Source organism: Schistocerca cancellata, chromosome 3 (assembly GCF_023864275.1).
Source record: "Schistocerca cancellata isolate TAMUIC-IGC-003103 chromosome 3, iqSchCanc2.1, whole genome shotgun sequence".
Lineage (NCBI taxonomy): Eukaryota > Metazoa > Arthropoda > Insecta > Orthoptera > Acrididae > Schistocerca > Schistocerca cancellata.
Window position 1 is genome coordinate 491,657,187 of NC_064628.1, and position 16,907 is coordinate 491,674,093.

Sequence of the window (16,907 nt, forward strand, 5' to 3'; positions counted from 1 at the left end):
TACCCTAGCAGCAGTCCACTACATGTTCGGTACGACGTCAATAAATAAGTCATAAATACGGGAGAAAATAAATTAGTAGTATCGCTCGACTCACAGCCAATGAGACATCTACAGGCTAACAAATTTTTTTCGGGCTACCAGTCGCGTCTTCGTGTTTTCACCCGAGTGCACCTCGACCATTGTCGAAACTGGACAGCGGTCTCACCGCTATTAGTTATCAGCTGACGATGGGCGAGGCGCACCGGTCCTCGAGGCGACTGAGAGCGCGAGAAAATGTCATGCCACGCGTTTACGTTTCTAAAGTACTACAGCTACTCAGTCTGCCAGCGACGTGTAAGGTAGGAGAGAGGGTTCAGTCATCGACGCCGGCGGGGTAGGCCTGCACGTGGAGCGCGGCGCGCGCGGCGCAGACGCAGCCGGCGCGGACGTCTCGGCGAGCCGTGTCGATAAGGCGCCCCGTGGCGGCGTCCACGTAGGCAACCTGCAGCACGCCGGTGAGCTGCGTGCAGCGGTAGTCGCCCGCCTCGGTGCAGCGGCAGCCCTGCGCGCGGCACTCGATCTCGGTGATGGTGGCGGGCACGCGGCGCCACGCCACGCCCTCCTCCGTGCTGCCCTCGTCCTCAGCGTCCACGTGCACAGCGTACTTGCACAGCGCCAGCTCCCCGGCGTCGCGCGCCAGCACCGGCCGGTGATGCCTGCGGGAAACACGTCCGTCAGGCGGCCGCTCGCACGCATCCACATCTTATAATTAATATTTTACTGAGATGGTATCTGTTCTTTAGGACATGTCTCTCGCTGGTTGCAAAAAAAATGTAACAAGGAGGATTATTTCTTCTTTATCCACCTCACTGAAAATACAGTCTCCTACAATGAGAGAATCCCTCTCTATTAATTAAAACTTCCGGGCTGAATTGCCCTGGTCCTTACATAAAAATACATGTCCGAAAGAACAGATACCATTGGTGACCATGCAGCTCGTTAGAATGAAATTGGAATGAAATAAACACCCTCAGCTGCTTACAGGCGTAGACATACGTCAACGAGGACAGATGAAAATGTGTGCCCCGACCGGGACTCGAACCCGGGATCTCCTGCTTACATGGCAGACGCTCTATCCATCTGAGCCACTGAGGACACAGAGGATAGCGCGACTGCAGGGATTTATCTCTGGCACGCCTCCCGCGAAACCCACATTCTCAACGTATTGTCCCGCACTACATTCGTAGTGCCCCCGCCCATTATGTCCGAAAGAAGAGATACCATCTCAGTAAAATATATAGTTAAGGCTCACCGGCCACTTGACCATCTTCTTCTTCTGTGCGAACGCAAAAACAGTGCCCGAACTCTTACGGGAATCGGCAACGCGCCGCGACTAATGAGTATAATGGGCGGGGGCACTACGAATGTAGTGCGGGACAATACGTTGAGAATGTGGGATTCGCGGGAGGCTTGCCAGAGATAAATCCCTGCAGTCGCGCTATCCTCTGTGTCCTCGGTGGCTCAGATGGATAGAGCGTCTGCCATCTAAGCAGGCGATCCCGGGTTCGAGTCCCGGACGGGGCACACATTTTCATCTGTCCCCGTTGACGTATGTCAACGCCTGTAAGCAGCTAACGGTGTTCATTTCATTGCAATTTCTTATAATTAAATTTACCCAGAGACATTTAAGTCTCATCTTTATCTACGATAACGATCGAAGCTGAAGAAATGGATTGAAATTTATGCCATGGCCGGGATTCGAACCCGGATTTTCTTGCTTACTGCGCAAATGCTGACCATTACACCAACGCAGCATTAGGGTCAACACTGCTGCACGAACTACCCTAGTCGAACTCCCTCCCCAACACAAACCTCAATTCATAGCTCCAGCTGATTTTCCCCCTACATTGCCACTATTACCAGGACTCTCCGGCATTGGAATAGCACCCTAGCGTTGGACGTAATGGGGAAGTCCTGTACCACAGGTGGCGGTACTATTCCAATGCCGAAGAGCCCTGGCAATAGTGACAATGTAGGGGGAATATAAGATAGAACTAATCGAATGCCAAGGTCTCTAAGAGAGCGATGAATTCTTTCCCCGCTACTGGGCTGTAGGAAAATTTGGAAAAACAAGTGCGTTGAAAACTATGTGGACTGTTTAAGTAAGAAATGAGTTAGTTCTTCGCAGAACTGGCAAGGAAAGAAAAGGGAGAGAATGATACAACATCACGAAACAACATCTATGGTACTAGAGGGATCCGTAGAGATTGGAATACATCCAACAAATAATTGACGACGTATGGGTATAACTCTACTGTGACATGAAGAGCCACGCGGGATTAGCCGAGCGGTCTAAAGGCCCTGCAGCCATGGACTGTATGGCTGGTCCCGGCGGAGGTTCGAGTCCTCCCTCGGGCATGGGTGCTCGTGTTTGTCCTTAGGATAATTTAGGTTATATAGTGTGTAAGGTTAGGGACTAATGACCTTAGCAGTTAAGTCCCATAAGATTTCACATACATTTGAACATTTTTGACATGAAGAGGCTGGCGCAAGAGGAGAAGCCACGGGAGACCGTAAGAAACCAGTCAGAAGACTGAAATCCTCCCACCAAAAAAACAAAGATAAACCTAATAATCAGCCATACTAAGATTTACGAGACGCTAACGTGACAAATACAATAAAAATTTTTTGTTGCAAGACGATCACTTTGTTACCTCTTGGCAGTATGCCTCATCTAAGACTTTTTGAGCAGACTGTACTGCCACGGCGCTCTCATGCCAATTATTGTCATTATTTTAACTGTAAACACGTGACACAAATAGCATCATTACCGGTATTGAGTTTTTGTAATCAGATTATTTCCTCAGAAATAAAAAGAAAGGTAGGTGGTAAAATGTTAAGAAACTAAATTATAAATCTGCCCCCGTGCCTAAGTGTTGCTGCTAAATTTTTAATCCGGCGTTGGCGGTAGAGCTACAACCGGTAATCAGTTTTAATAAAATATCATACGACCAATACACTGACTTTTACAATCTAACCCAATACAAACGTTATCGGTCCTCTCAGTAGGTATAAGGAGGCCTCATTTCGAGTAGTTTTAGTTTTCTACTGTTTTTCTAGAACCCAGAAAAAGGAGCTAGTAGAATAGTAAGAAACTAAATTACAAATCAGATTAATTTTAGTGCCTCAGTATTTTACCAGTCGCCTTTTTATTTCGTTCTAGACATATCATTTAAATAGAAACGTCTTGGCAGATTAAAACTTTGTGCCGTACCCCTACTCGAATCTGTGGAAAAACATGGGCTAGTGCTCTACAGACTAAACTATCCATCTTTCGTCCCCTCGTTACAGCTTCACTTCTGCCAGTAGATCTTGTTCTACCTTCCAAACTTCACAGTAGTTCTCCCGCTAAACTTGCAAGATTGCAGAGATAAGTCTTAACCACAGCCTGAGCGATGTTTCCGGAATGAAATTCGCAATCTGCAACGGAGCGTACCATAATATGGAACTTCCTGGCAGATTAAAACTGTGTGCCAGACCGGGACTCGGACTCTGGACCTAAGCTTCTCGCGGGTAGGTGCTCTACCGACTGAGCTACACGAAATTCACTGATAGATAGCCTGGGAGAAGAACCCTAGAATACATTAACAACTTCGGTTGACGAGCGGGAAAGAGTTTATTCTGGGAGAATGGAAGTAGTATCGACATGAAGAAAAGTTAAATGAAAACTCTGAAAATGTCCATTGTTTTACTTCGCCTGGACCAGCTGAATCCAAATGCGATTAATAATGAAGAAAAGTAAGTAAATATTGTGGCACGTAAGACGTGAGCTGGCTCTGTCCTGACCGCAGGCAGAGTGCAGCCTTTCGTTCGCAAGTGCACTAGAAGGAGGACAGTAGCGATCCCACAGCATCGACGGTCTTTTTCCCCTGGGAAAAATCCCCAGCACTTTATCTGATAGGAATTACAATATTGTCACTGTATTGGAGAATGAGACTCAGGGAAAGGTACGAGAGAAGAAAGAAGGATTTAAAGCTGAGCGATCTTATATGGATCATATTTTTAGTCTTAGACAAATAAGTGAGAAGCTATATTCTTTAGGGTCAGTAAGTACACATAATATTAGTAGATTTGGGAAAAGCGTATGTTTCTGTACCCATCAACGGACTATGGGAAACGAAGGGGTATATAAGTTAGAAGCACAGTGCAGATACCCCTTATTCAAATAATAATAATAATTCAATCGCACGCAGCAGTTAAAGTAAGGAGAAAGTTAAGTGAGACATTCCAAACATTGAAAGGACTTAGACAGGGCTGTAGTGTGTGGCCGACCCTGTTTAAAATATATATGAAGTATACATTGGAAAGGTGGAATCAATCATGCGGAGGTATGGTGTTTCCATTTCCAGCATGGTACTACCTACACAGTATTATTTGCTAATGATGAGGTACTGACAGGACAAAGCAGAGAGGATGTCAAATAAATGATAAAGAAGTAATGAAAGCATTTGAAAATGAGGGCTTAGAATAAATATGAGCAAAACAGAATACCAAGTAGTGGGAGGAACAAAAAAGATACAGTACTGCCACAAGGAACTATTGAAGCCGTAAAGCAGTTTGAATACTTAGGATCAATTATCCATTCCTCAGGAAGATGTGGAACGCAGGGTCCAGAGGGAAAGAGAAGCAATTAAAATGCTAAGTGGAGTTCTGTGGAGCCAGGCAATATCAAACAAACAGAGAAGAGGATTCTACGAACAGTAGTGGAAAGTATACTGACGTGCGGTGCAAAAGGATGGACCTTGAGGGAACGGAAGCAGTGTACAGGTAGTAGAGAAGGATTGAATAAGGATAGCCAGCAGATCCAGGACAGAGAGTAGAAGAAATGAGGAAATTAGGTAGATAATGGGTAAGGAGTCGTGCAAAGAATTGAGAACAGAGCTCTTCAGAGGTATGAACATGTACGGCGAATGGAACAAGGACGATGGCCAATAGCAATCCTGGAACGGTCGCCGCCGGGAAGAAGAAAGCGTAGGCGCACGAGATTAACATAGAGAGAGGGAGTAATTGGAATGATGAGGAAGAGAGATCTGAAAGAAGAAGACTGCCACGATCGTGAAAGCTGGCAAACGGGAATACATGTGAACACGTAGGGGTGGTCTGCTGCGGAGCTTCATATTCAACAATGTTTGATGAACGGTGTGCTCCGAAACACTTGCGCGTGCTCCAGAATTGTGCTCTTTCAGCAGAGATGCCACAAATCACCGTCTGTTCTACTTTACAGTGCAGACAAGCCTACGAGCTTCACGTTCTGTGAAGAGACGTGGGCGTCCAACCATATATCGCTTAATGGTGGTTTTACTGTCCTTCTACCTGTTTCCGTAGATGCTCACGACAGTAGTACGTGAACATTCGACCAGCTTCGCAGTTTTCGAGATACTCTTCACGGGCTCTGCGTAATAAAAATCTGCCCTTCGTCGAAGTCGCTTATCTCAATTGGTTCAGAGTGGTTCTAATGTCTCTGAGCACTATGGGACTTAACTTCTGAGGTCATCAGTCCCCTAGTACTTAAGCGGGGTAGGACGTGAAACGGGCCGACTTGGAGCAGCAGAGGTACCACAGGACATTTTATTTTCTACTGTCTGTACTTTTACAAATAAATTCATAAAACTTTGTCAGCATGACCAGGAAGGATTCGGGATTCACACTCATAGCAGTGGAAATTCAAAAACATAACAAAATAAATTTTTTTACATGTGAAATTTCATAATTTTTTCGCTTACTATTGGCTGCATTTGTTGCTAGAGGAGCCGGCCGCGGTGGACTAGCGGTTCTAGGCACTCAGTCCGGAACCGCGCGACTGCTACGGTCGCAGGTTCGAATCCTGCCTGGGGCATGGATGTGTGTGATGTCCTTTGGTTAGTTAGGTTTAAGTAGTTCTAAGTTCTAGGGGACTGATGACCACAGATGTTAAGTCCGATAGTGCTCAGAGCCATTTGAACCATTTTGTTGCTATAGGTACTTTTTTCTTCACAAGGAAGAGAGATTATTTGATGAATTTTGCACAGCATACAAACCATACTTACAGGTGTATGAAACTCTAGAATTTTCCAAATCTATTAAAAACTGTGGTAAAAATTCCGATGATTAACTACAAAATTTGATTTTTTCTAAACATAAAGTTTAAAACGTAACAGCTCATTCATTTTTTCATAAATTAAATTGATTCTAGAGTTTCAGACACCTGTAAGTATGGTTTGTATGCTGTGCAAAATTCATCGAACAGACTCTCTTACTTATGAAGAAAAGTGTGCCTATAGCAACAAATGCAGCCAACAGTAAGTGAAAAATGATGAAATTTCACATGTAAAAAAATAATTTTGTTATGTTTTTGAACTTCCGCTGCTACGAGTGTGAATCCTGAATCCTTCCTGGTCATGCTGACAAAGTTTTATGAATTTACTTGTAAAAGTATAGACAATGGAAATTAAAACGTCCTGTGGTGCCGCTCCTGCTCCAAGTCGGCCCGTTTGACGTCCTACCCCCCTTAAACGTAACTAACCTAAGGACATCACACACATCCATGCCCGAGGTAGAATTCGAACCTGCGACCGTAGCGGTGGCGCGGTTCCAGACTGTAGTGCCTAGAACCACTCGGCCACCCCGACCGGCTATCTCAATTAATTTCCCCAATTGGAATGCAAATCTTCGCTAATATGACCCCTAGTCCGTGTCTGCTCCGCTCAAATACTTCTGTTAGCGCGTCACGTGCCCGCAACGCCAACAGGAGGCATCCGACGTCGCGGCGGCCAGTGATCATAATGTCTTGTAAGTCACTGTATTTTGCTGTGGCAGTATGCCTAATGTGTACTAGTACTGTAGCGCGTGCTTCCACTTACTTGAGACTGACGTGATGATGGATGGCTCGGCGGGTCCTCAGAGAGACGAAGTGGCGCAGCGAGCGCTCGTGCAGGCTGGCCGCGGCTGACGCCTGCCGCAGCAGCTCCGCGTCCGTCCGCGGGCCGTCGCCGTCAGAGGTGGAGCCGGCCACAGAGCGGGGCGCGCTGCAGGCCAGCTGAAGTCGCGCCAGCACCGCCATTGCCACGAGCACCATTGTCGCCACGCTAGACATTGTTGACTTCTGACGGAAAACTCGAGTTTGCTTTTCAGACCCACACACTTCTAAGCCTCGCCGGTGGTACTTTGGCTCTAAACTTTACTCTTTAGTTAACAAGGAGTTTAGAATTTTCGGAGAGCTTCGAAATGGCGATTGGCACAGCTACTCGTACCTACTTGGCCTGTCTAAATATAATAGTGAAATGCACCGTGCCCTGAAGTTCTGTCTTCTGAAAGTGATTCCCCTCTTACTTCTTTTGGTTGACAAATCTAAAAGATGCGCGTGTCTGGAGGGTGGGATGTTGCGCCGGCCAAGTGTGCGAGGTGCTGCAAGTGGTCTGCCGTGGGTCCGGTGCGCGTGGGCGGGGCCGGTCGAGTGCTCGCGGGAGGTGCGTGGCGGGCGACTGTCGCTGTCGGCCGCCGGCCGCTCTTTCGTAGACGCCGGCGTCACGCCTGGGCGCCGCCGCGGGCCGCCGTGACGCACGCGCCGCTAATCTCCGCAGCCCTGCCGCCGCGACATCGCCGTTCACACGCCTCTTCTTTTCCAGAAATAGAAGGCCACTTAGCGGGGACGCTGTCCGACACGGACCCGCCCCAGTATTCCGCCTATCCGATGCCCTAATGGCCGTCCACTTTGCTTCCCTACGTCATGTTCCGCGCAATTACTCTTTTGAGCTACCTAGGTTTTACCCCTCGACCTTCGACATCTGTACAGCCACATACATTGATGAGACGAAAGTCATGGGATACTTCTAATATCATGCCGGCGTAGTGCAGTAGCTCGACGTGGCATGGACTCGACAAGTCTTTAAAGTCCCCTGCAGAAATACTGGGCCATGCTGCCCCAGTAGCCGCCGATAACTGCGAAAGTTTTGCCGATGCAGGATTTTGTGCATGAACTGCCCTCTGGATTGCGTCCCGTAACTATTCGATGGGATTCATGTCAGGCGATCTATGTAGTCAAATCATTCGCTCGAATTGAACAGAATGTTCTTCAAACCAGTTGCGAACAATTGCGTCCCAGTGACATGGCGCATTGTCATCCATTGTGGTGTTCGTACTGTAAGACCTTCGGTACACACACCATCAGATTATTTGACTTGTCGCTCTAACGAAGTAGGCGAGTGTCAGCAATATGTCTCGTGGTCTTATCGTGGCGTGTTTATCTTCTGCCGTTAGGTCAGACGATAGAAATGCCACTTGCACGCTTAGAGTAGCAGATTGACGGTGACCAACTTTAAACAGAACTTGATTAATTTTCACACACATTTATTAAAATAATAAAAATCATAGATATTACGTAACTTGATTCTGGATGCTGTTTACAATTGACAATCTGAAGTTCCTTTAGTCTTGGTATGTTAATCTTATTCTTGCATATCTCTGATACTTGACAAAGTGTCTCTACATTTCTCTTCATGGCTGTGTACAGGAATATGATAATCTTATTAGGTGCAGACTGAAACTTGACTACAGACTAATGCAGACTGACTAATCGGAGGTCTGTACACTCGTTATAATACCTTGAGCGTTCAGGTATCATTGCGCGAGTGTGATCCGCGAGGAGAAAATGTTCTACGTTAGCAGCAATCTCATTGGCTGCGTTACATATTAATACGCGGATCGGCGGAAGCAGAATTTGGTCCGTCTCTAAGACAGCGCCATCTTGTAGGGCGGAGACGGACGAGCGCTGCGCTTGCGCTGTTGTGCTTAGCGGGGCGCGCTCTATTGGGAAAGTTGCGTACCCGCTGTCTACGCGGAACTATGTACACAACATCCATAAAAATTCCATCGTTGATCAAAATAGTTCAAATGGCTCTGAGCACTATGGGACTTAACATCTTAGGTCATCAGTCCCCTAGAACTTAGAACTACTTAAACCTAACTAACCTAAGGACATCACACAACACCCAGCCATCACGAGGCAGAGAAAATCCCTGACCCCGCTGGGAATCGAACCCGGGATCCCGGGCGTGGGAAGCGTGAACGCTACTGCACGACCACGAGATGCGGGCCCATCGTTGATCGGAACAAGAAGTCCATGAATGCCTCCAAATGGTCTCTAAGTACCCGAACACATCGATTTCCAGTCAATGATCGGTTTAGTTGGATCAGAGGACCCCATTCATGCATTGTTAACACAGTCCACACCATTACAGAGCCACCACCAGCTTTCACAATGCCAATGGCTTAGTGGAGTCTGCGCCACCTCGAACCCTACCATCAGCTCTTACCAACTGAAATCAGGACTCATCTCATCAGGCCACGGTTTTCCAGTCGTCAAGGATCCAGCTGATATTGTCGTGAGGCGCTGCAGGCAATGTCGTACGGTTGGCAAAGGCACTTGCGGCGTCTACTGCTATAGCCCATTAACGCCAAATTTCGCCGCACTCTCGAAACGGATACGTTCGTCGTGTATCTGTTAGCACCGACAACTCTTCACAAACGCCGCTGCTCTCGGTCGTTAAGTGAAGGCCGTCGGCCACTGCGTTTTCCATGGTGGGAGGTAATGCCAGAAATTTAGTATCCTCGGCACACTCTTGATACTGTCGATCTGGGACTCCTGAATTCTTTAACGATTTCCGAAATGGAATGTCTCTTGCTTCTATCTCCAACTACCATTCCGCGTTCAGAGACTGATAATTCCCGCCTTGCGGCCGTAATCACGTCGGAAACCATTTCACATGAATCACCTGAGTACAGATGAATGCTCTGCCAATACACTGCCCTTTTAAACCTTGTATCCGCGATACTACCGCCATCTGTACCTAAGCATTTCACTATCCCATGGCTTTTGTCACCTCAGTGTATAAAGTTATACGGTAACCGAAGCGAAAACCTTATTTACGACGTATTCCGCAAACGAGCCGTTTGCGAGACATAAGGGGCGGTCGAAAGTTTGTGGAACTTGCTGCAGCGTATATGAGACATCGATGCAGGTTTATAAGCGTCGAATGTAGGCAAGAGATCAATGAGGCACCTGTCTCTTTCCGACGTGCGTGCGTTAAACGCAGAAACGTGAACTATTGCGACGCTATTACCAAATCCGTCCAAACAGTACCAACGTTGGCTATGGAACGGCAGGCACCAGGAGACATCCATCGGAGAATGAAGAATGCATATGGGGCAACATGCATGTCTAAAACCACCGTTGTGGAATGGAACATGACAAGGGATGCTGCTACCTCATGACAGTGCTCGTCCCCATTTCTCAAATGTCGTAATGCGTAAGTTAAACAATTCAGGTGGGAGACACTCGAGATCTCACCCTATAGTTCTGATGTGTCTCCAATGCGTCTATCAAGCCCCCTCCCACTTAAAAGAGGCCTTGAAGCGATGATATTTCCCGTCAGGTGAAAGAGGCCTTGAAGCGATGACATTTTCCGTCGGGTCAGATACAGACTTCTTCACGCACCAGGAGACGGTATTTTACCAAACGGATATCTTCATCTTGGTGCTTCTGTGGGTTGCTTGCATCAATGATCACTGCGATTTTGCGTCATTGACAACAGATTCTGGTCTGTACGCCCTGCGACCCTACGAACGGAAACTTTTTTGTCGCTCCTTTGTTACTATCCGCCAATGACTTGGGTGTGAACTATTGTCCCATTTTTAGTAGTGACTCATTTTAAATGTAAACCCACCATCTAAAAAAAAACTTCCTTTTCGTCCGAACGTCGGAGCATCCATGACGACGTGTGAGATCGCTCTCTTTGCCACGGCCGTAAGCCGTGCGACCCACTGCTTGCTCGCTTCCTACGAAACGTATGTTGGCGGACCAGCATTATTTTTATGTACTGCTACACAAACAGGGTGAATCGGAACTCTATCGACGAACGTTCAGGGGTGGTAGTACGGATGAAATCAAGAAAGAATGTCTAGTATACATGGCCTCTAAAATGCATACCATAAGAGCTATAAGCCCTTGTTCATCTTCGCTACTGTGAAACACGTCTCTTTTATTGAACAAGTATTCGTAGCTTTTAAGGTATGAATTTTACAGCCCAAGTGTACTAGACATTTTTCTCTTGTTTGGGTCCACACCATCTCTTCGCAAAGTATAGAGACCAAAGACTTCGCAATACAAGAGATATGTTTCACATAATCTCTTACGTAGCTCTTAAGGGGAGGTTCTGGTCGAGAAGCGAGACAAATGGGCGAAATTTAGAATTTATTTTCCATACAAGGATTTTTTTTTATTAAAATGAGAGTTTTACCACTTCAATATACATACATTCTTGTACGACAAAAATGTTTGTATCTTGTAACGAAACGAATATGGCAGCAGCAGCCCTTGTCAACGTACTCGAATGCATCTCGGGCGCGTCCTGGTATGCGCGAAGCCTTGTACAGACTCGAGTCTATTTCTAAAAATTCCCTACAAGTTTTTCTACTTTTCTAGTTTTTCTAGAATGTTTAAAAAATATTGAAACTGAAGAAAAGCCCTTACTGAGGTCCCTCAATTTAAATTGTCTTCCATTTAAAAAAATATAATCACTCGGTTAATCTGCCGAGACTCTAGAGTGCTTCACGTGCTGAAAAATTGTCGTTTTGAGGAAAACACGTTTAAAACTTCGAGTGAAAAAATCACGTTGTTTCAAAACTCACGGTTAATCTGCGCTCACAGGACCACGAATTTTACAACAGCATCTGTGTGTTTTAGTAGTTTAGTTTCCTGTGTTTCTGCGTTTTTATTTAATATCTAATAGCCACAGTTCTCGCATTTTCGTTTGCGTCGAAAAGTCGATTTTGTGACATATTACAAGTTCGTAATCAGGGGCAAATTATTTAGTTTCACCTTAGTGTTTCGAGAGTTAGGTTTTTGAATCTCTGCTTGTTAATCTAGTTTATCAGACACAGTTCCTGCGTTTTCGTCAGGGTCTACAGAAGAGTTGCGCAGCACGTGCCGATAGTCCGTTTATCTGCATAGTTTAGTTTTCCACTGTCCTTAATATAGACAGGGACTGCGATTGTTGTGAGCGGATGCGAGCCGAGTTGGTGACACTTCGCTCTCAGCTTCAGGCTATGATGGCATCGGTTATACAGCTTGAGGCTGCAGTGGATGGGCACCACTGTTGTGGGCCCGCCGTTGGGATCCAACGGACGTCCAGAACGGCCGAGTCCCCCGATCGATCCTCACCGGTCGACAGCCCAGTTACTGCTCGCACTGAGGTTGATCCCTCACCTGTGGTCGAGTGGGAGGTCACCCCGGGGTGTAGCGCCCTTAAGGCCTCCACGGTTTGTCTGACAAACAGGTTCGAGGCCTTGTCTGTGGCTGACGCTGCCACTCAGTCAGATGCTGTCGCCTGGCCTGTTTCAGTGGAAACCTCTCAGTCTGCAAGATCCGCACAATCACAGAGGGTGGGATTATTGATAGCTGAGAGCTCCAAAGTTAGGCGCGTTATGGGGCCCCTTAGGGACATGGCTGCTAAGAAGGGAAAGACAACCAATGTGCACTCCGTGTGCATACCTGGTGGAATTATTCCAGATGTGGAACGGGTCGTCCCGGATACCATGAAGAGCACAGGGTGTAGCCAACTGCAGGTGGCTTCTCACGTCGGTAACAATGATGTGTGTCACTTTGGATCATAAGAGATTGTCTCTGGTTTCGAGTGGCTAACAGAAGTGGTAAAGGCTGCCAGTCTTGCTTGCAAGATGAAAGCAGAGCTTACCATTTGCAGCATAGTCGACAGGACCGATTGCGGACCTCTGGTACAGAGCTGAGTGGAGGGTCTGAATGGGAGGCTCAGACGGTTCTGCGACCGTGTGAGCTGCAGATTCCTCGACTTGCGCCAAAGGGTGGTTGGGTTTCGGGTTCTGCTGAATAGGTCAGGTGTCCACTATACGCAGGAGGCCGCTACACGGGTAGCAGGGGCTGCGTGGCGTGGACTCGGTGGATTTTTAGGTTAGAGGATCTCGGGAAAACACAAGAAGGGCTTTAGCCACAAAGGGTGCAGGCCGAACACAGGAAGAACGTAGATACAGGAGACATCGATATAATAGAAATTGTCGTAGCAGTGTTGAGAATGTACCAGAGCTCCGAGCACTAATAGAAAGCACTGATGCTCAAATCATTATAGACACTGAAAGCTGTCTAAAGCCGGAGATAAACTCAGCCGAAATTTTTGCGGAGAACCGAACGGGGTTCCGGAAGGATATTCTAAACACGGTTGGCGGTGGCGTGTTTCTTGCTGTTGGAAGTAGTTTATTTTGTCGCGAAATTGAAGCAGATAGCTCCTGTGGGTTAGTATGGGCAGAGGTCATTGTTGGCAACCGAATAGAATAACAATTGGATCCTTTTACCGACCTCCCAACCCAGATGATACAGTTGCTGAAAGGTTCAAAGAAAACTTGCATTTAATTTCAAACACGTACCCGACTCATACGATAATAGGTGGTGGTGACTTTAATTTACCCTCTATATGTTGGCGAAAATACATCTTTAAATCCGGAGGCACGCGTAAAACATCATCTAAAATTGTGCTAAACGCATCCTCTGAAAATTTGTTCTGGCTGTTAGTTCATGAGCACACGCGAATAGTAAACGGTTGTGAAAACACGCTTGATCTCTTAGCAACAAATAATCCTGAGTTAATAAAGAGAATCAAAACGGATACAGGGATTAGTGAACATAGGGTTCTCGTAGCGAGACTGAATATTGTAACCCCCAAACCTTCCAAAAATAGACGACAAATATACCTATTCTAAAAAGCAGATAAAAATTCACTTGACGCCTTCCTGAGAGGCAATCTCCACTCCTTTCAAATTAATGGTGTAAGTGTAGACCAGATGTGACTTCAATTCAGAGAAATAGTATCGGCAGCAATTGAGAGATTTGTACCAAATAAATTAAGAAACGACGGGACTGATTCTCCTTGGTACACAAAACGGGTCAGAACACTGTTACAGAATCAACGAAACAAGTATATCAAATTTAAACAGGCGCAAAATCCCCAAGTTTGCAATCTGTTACAGAAGCTCGAAATTTAGCGCGGACTTCAATGCGAGATGCTTATAACAGTTTCCACACGAAAATTCGTCTCGAAACCTGACAGAAAATCCAAAGAGATTCTGGACTTATGTGAAGTATGTTAGCGGCAAGAAACAATCAATGCCTGCTCTGCGCTATAGCAATGGAGATACTATCGAAGACAGTGCTGCCAAAGCAGAGTTACTAAACACAGCCTTCCGAAATGCCTCACAAAAGAAGACGAAGTAAATATTCCAGAATTCGAATCAAGAATAGGTGCAAACACGAGCAACGTAAAAGTAAGTCTCCTCGGAGTAGTGAAGCAACTTAAATCACTTAACAAAAGCAAGTCTTCCCTGTCCAGCCTGTATGCCAATTAGGTTCCTTTCAGAGTATGCTGATGCATTAGTTCCATACTTGACGATCATATACAACCGTTCGCTCGACGAAAGGTCCGAACCCAGAGACTGGAAAGTTTCACAGGTCACGCCAATATTCAGGAAAGGTAGTATGAGTAATCCACTTAATTACAGGCCCATATCATTAACATCGATATGCAGCATGATTTTGGAACATATATTGTGTTCAAACATCATGAATTACCTCGAAGAAAACTGTCTATTGACACACGGTCAACATGGGTTTAGAAAACATCGTTCTTGTGAAACACAACTAGCTCTTTATTCGCATGAAGTGAAGTGTTGAGTGCTATTGACAAGGGATTTCAGATCGATTCCGTATTTCTGGATTTCCAGAAGGCTTTTGACACTGTACTACTCAAGCGGCTTATAGTGAAATTGCATGCTTGTGGAATATGGTCTCAGTTATGTGACTGGATTTGTGACTTCCTGTCAGAGAGGTCACAGTTCGTAGTAACTGACCTAAAGTCATCGCGTAAAACAGAAGTGATCTTTGGCGTTCCCCAAGGTAGTTTTATAGTTTGCTGTTCCTTATCTATATAAACTATTTGGGAAACAATCTGTGCAGCCGTCTTAGATTGTTTGCAGATGACTATGTCGTTTATCGACTAATAAAGTCTTCAGAAGATCAAAATAAACTGCAAAACGATTTAGAAAAGATACCTGAATTTTTCGTTGCGACGGAATCTTCTCGCGAAATGACAATTTCTAACTTTCTCCTCCGAATGCGAAAATATTTTGTTGACACCGACCTACATAGAGGGAAACGATCACCACGATAAAAGAAAGGAAATCAGAATTGGTAGGGAAAGATATAGGTGTTCGTTCTTTCCGCGCGCTTTACGAGATTGGAATAATAGAGAATTGTGAAGGTGGTTCGATGAACCCTCTGCCAGGCACTTAAATGTGATTTGCAGAGTATCCTGGTAGATCTAGATTTAGATATAAGCATCCTTCCACTTGAAACTTCCTGGCAGATTAAAACTGCCCGCGTAAGGCAAAGGTCCCGAGTTCGAGTCTCGGTTCGGCACACAGTTTCAATCTGCCAGGAACTTTCATATCGGCACACACTCCGCTGCAGAGTGAAAATCTCATTCTGGATTCTTCCAATTCATCAGACATCGGTTCTGAATTTGGTGCAGCATTCTTTGAGTTCTGGCTCTTTTAACAAACAGAGACATTCCTTGCTCCGCGGCGGCCACGCTTTTCCTGCGAGATAACTCCACGAAGTTTTTGCTGTTCGTTTCTAGGACGATTCCTAACACGTTCATGGTCTTCAGAATAGAGGAATAACCTTCGCTGAATATACCTGCAGCTTTATATACCGCTATCTCGTCAGATTTAACTCAGAATGAAGATGTTTTAGTGCCAATTTCCAGACGAACGCATTGAGGCTCTGGTTATATTTTGCTTGTTGGCGTCGGTGCATCTTTTAATCAAATTTTCACTGAACAGAAATTGGTACATCGGTTGAATGTCTTCTTTCATTAGTTCATTGATCGTGTACAGCTACCTTTATTTTGGTTGGCGCAGGGTTCTGTTTAACAAGCTGTAATTTTTAAAATACTTCCACAGTCAAAAAATCCTTTTGCAGCCATAATCTATGTACTTCAGGGATGCAAGGTGTGTAAAGAAATCCAATTTTTCGTCGGTTTCGACCAGAACCTCCGTTTAAGGTGTCCATGTTAGAGCCCATGTTTACTAGAATTTTTCTCTTCTTTTCGTCCATATTGTGATCTCTGAAAGTTATAGATAGAGTTCTGTTCCACCGTGTGTGCCTGTCCATCGAAATAAGGATCACTAACGGGTCTCTGATCCGCTAAACGAGCTTAAAACAGTTACCTTATGTATATCGATAAGCAGTGTCCTGTAGCAAACCAAACATTTCGAAAAGACTCCCAGGTATGACCACATGAACAGTCACTACAACGCCACTATCCGGTTTCTACCATCTTCTCTATAAACACAGTCCAATGACAAAAAGGATAAGGACGCGCACACAGAAATTTCACACTTCAAATTTCGACTGGAGTAAAACAGAACTTAAGATCGTCTAATAACTGTCCCCAAGTCCACATCGTTCGGTAAACAATACCTCCAGATAGCTAGTTGCTCTATGCTCTGGTGTGCAGCTTCTTCCTGAAGATTCCGTGTAATTCCAGTGTATTCGCATCGGTGAAAGTTGATCCCTGCCAGTTACATAGGACTGGGTGCGGCAGCTTTGTAGGCATACGAGTACCTCAACCAATACTGTAACGTAGTTTTGTGAACGTCTCTATGGCAGCGCCTCTGTGTTGCCACAACTATGTAGACAGCTACCTTTTTCGCCTGCAGCCGTCAGCACTTCGCAGTTGAAAGATGGGAACAGCGCAGCGAGCTGTCAGGGATCTTCTCACCCCGACTCGACTACAGACAGCAACGAA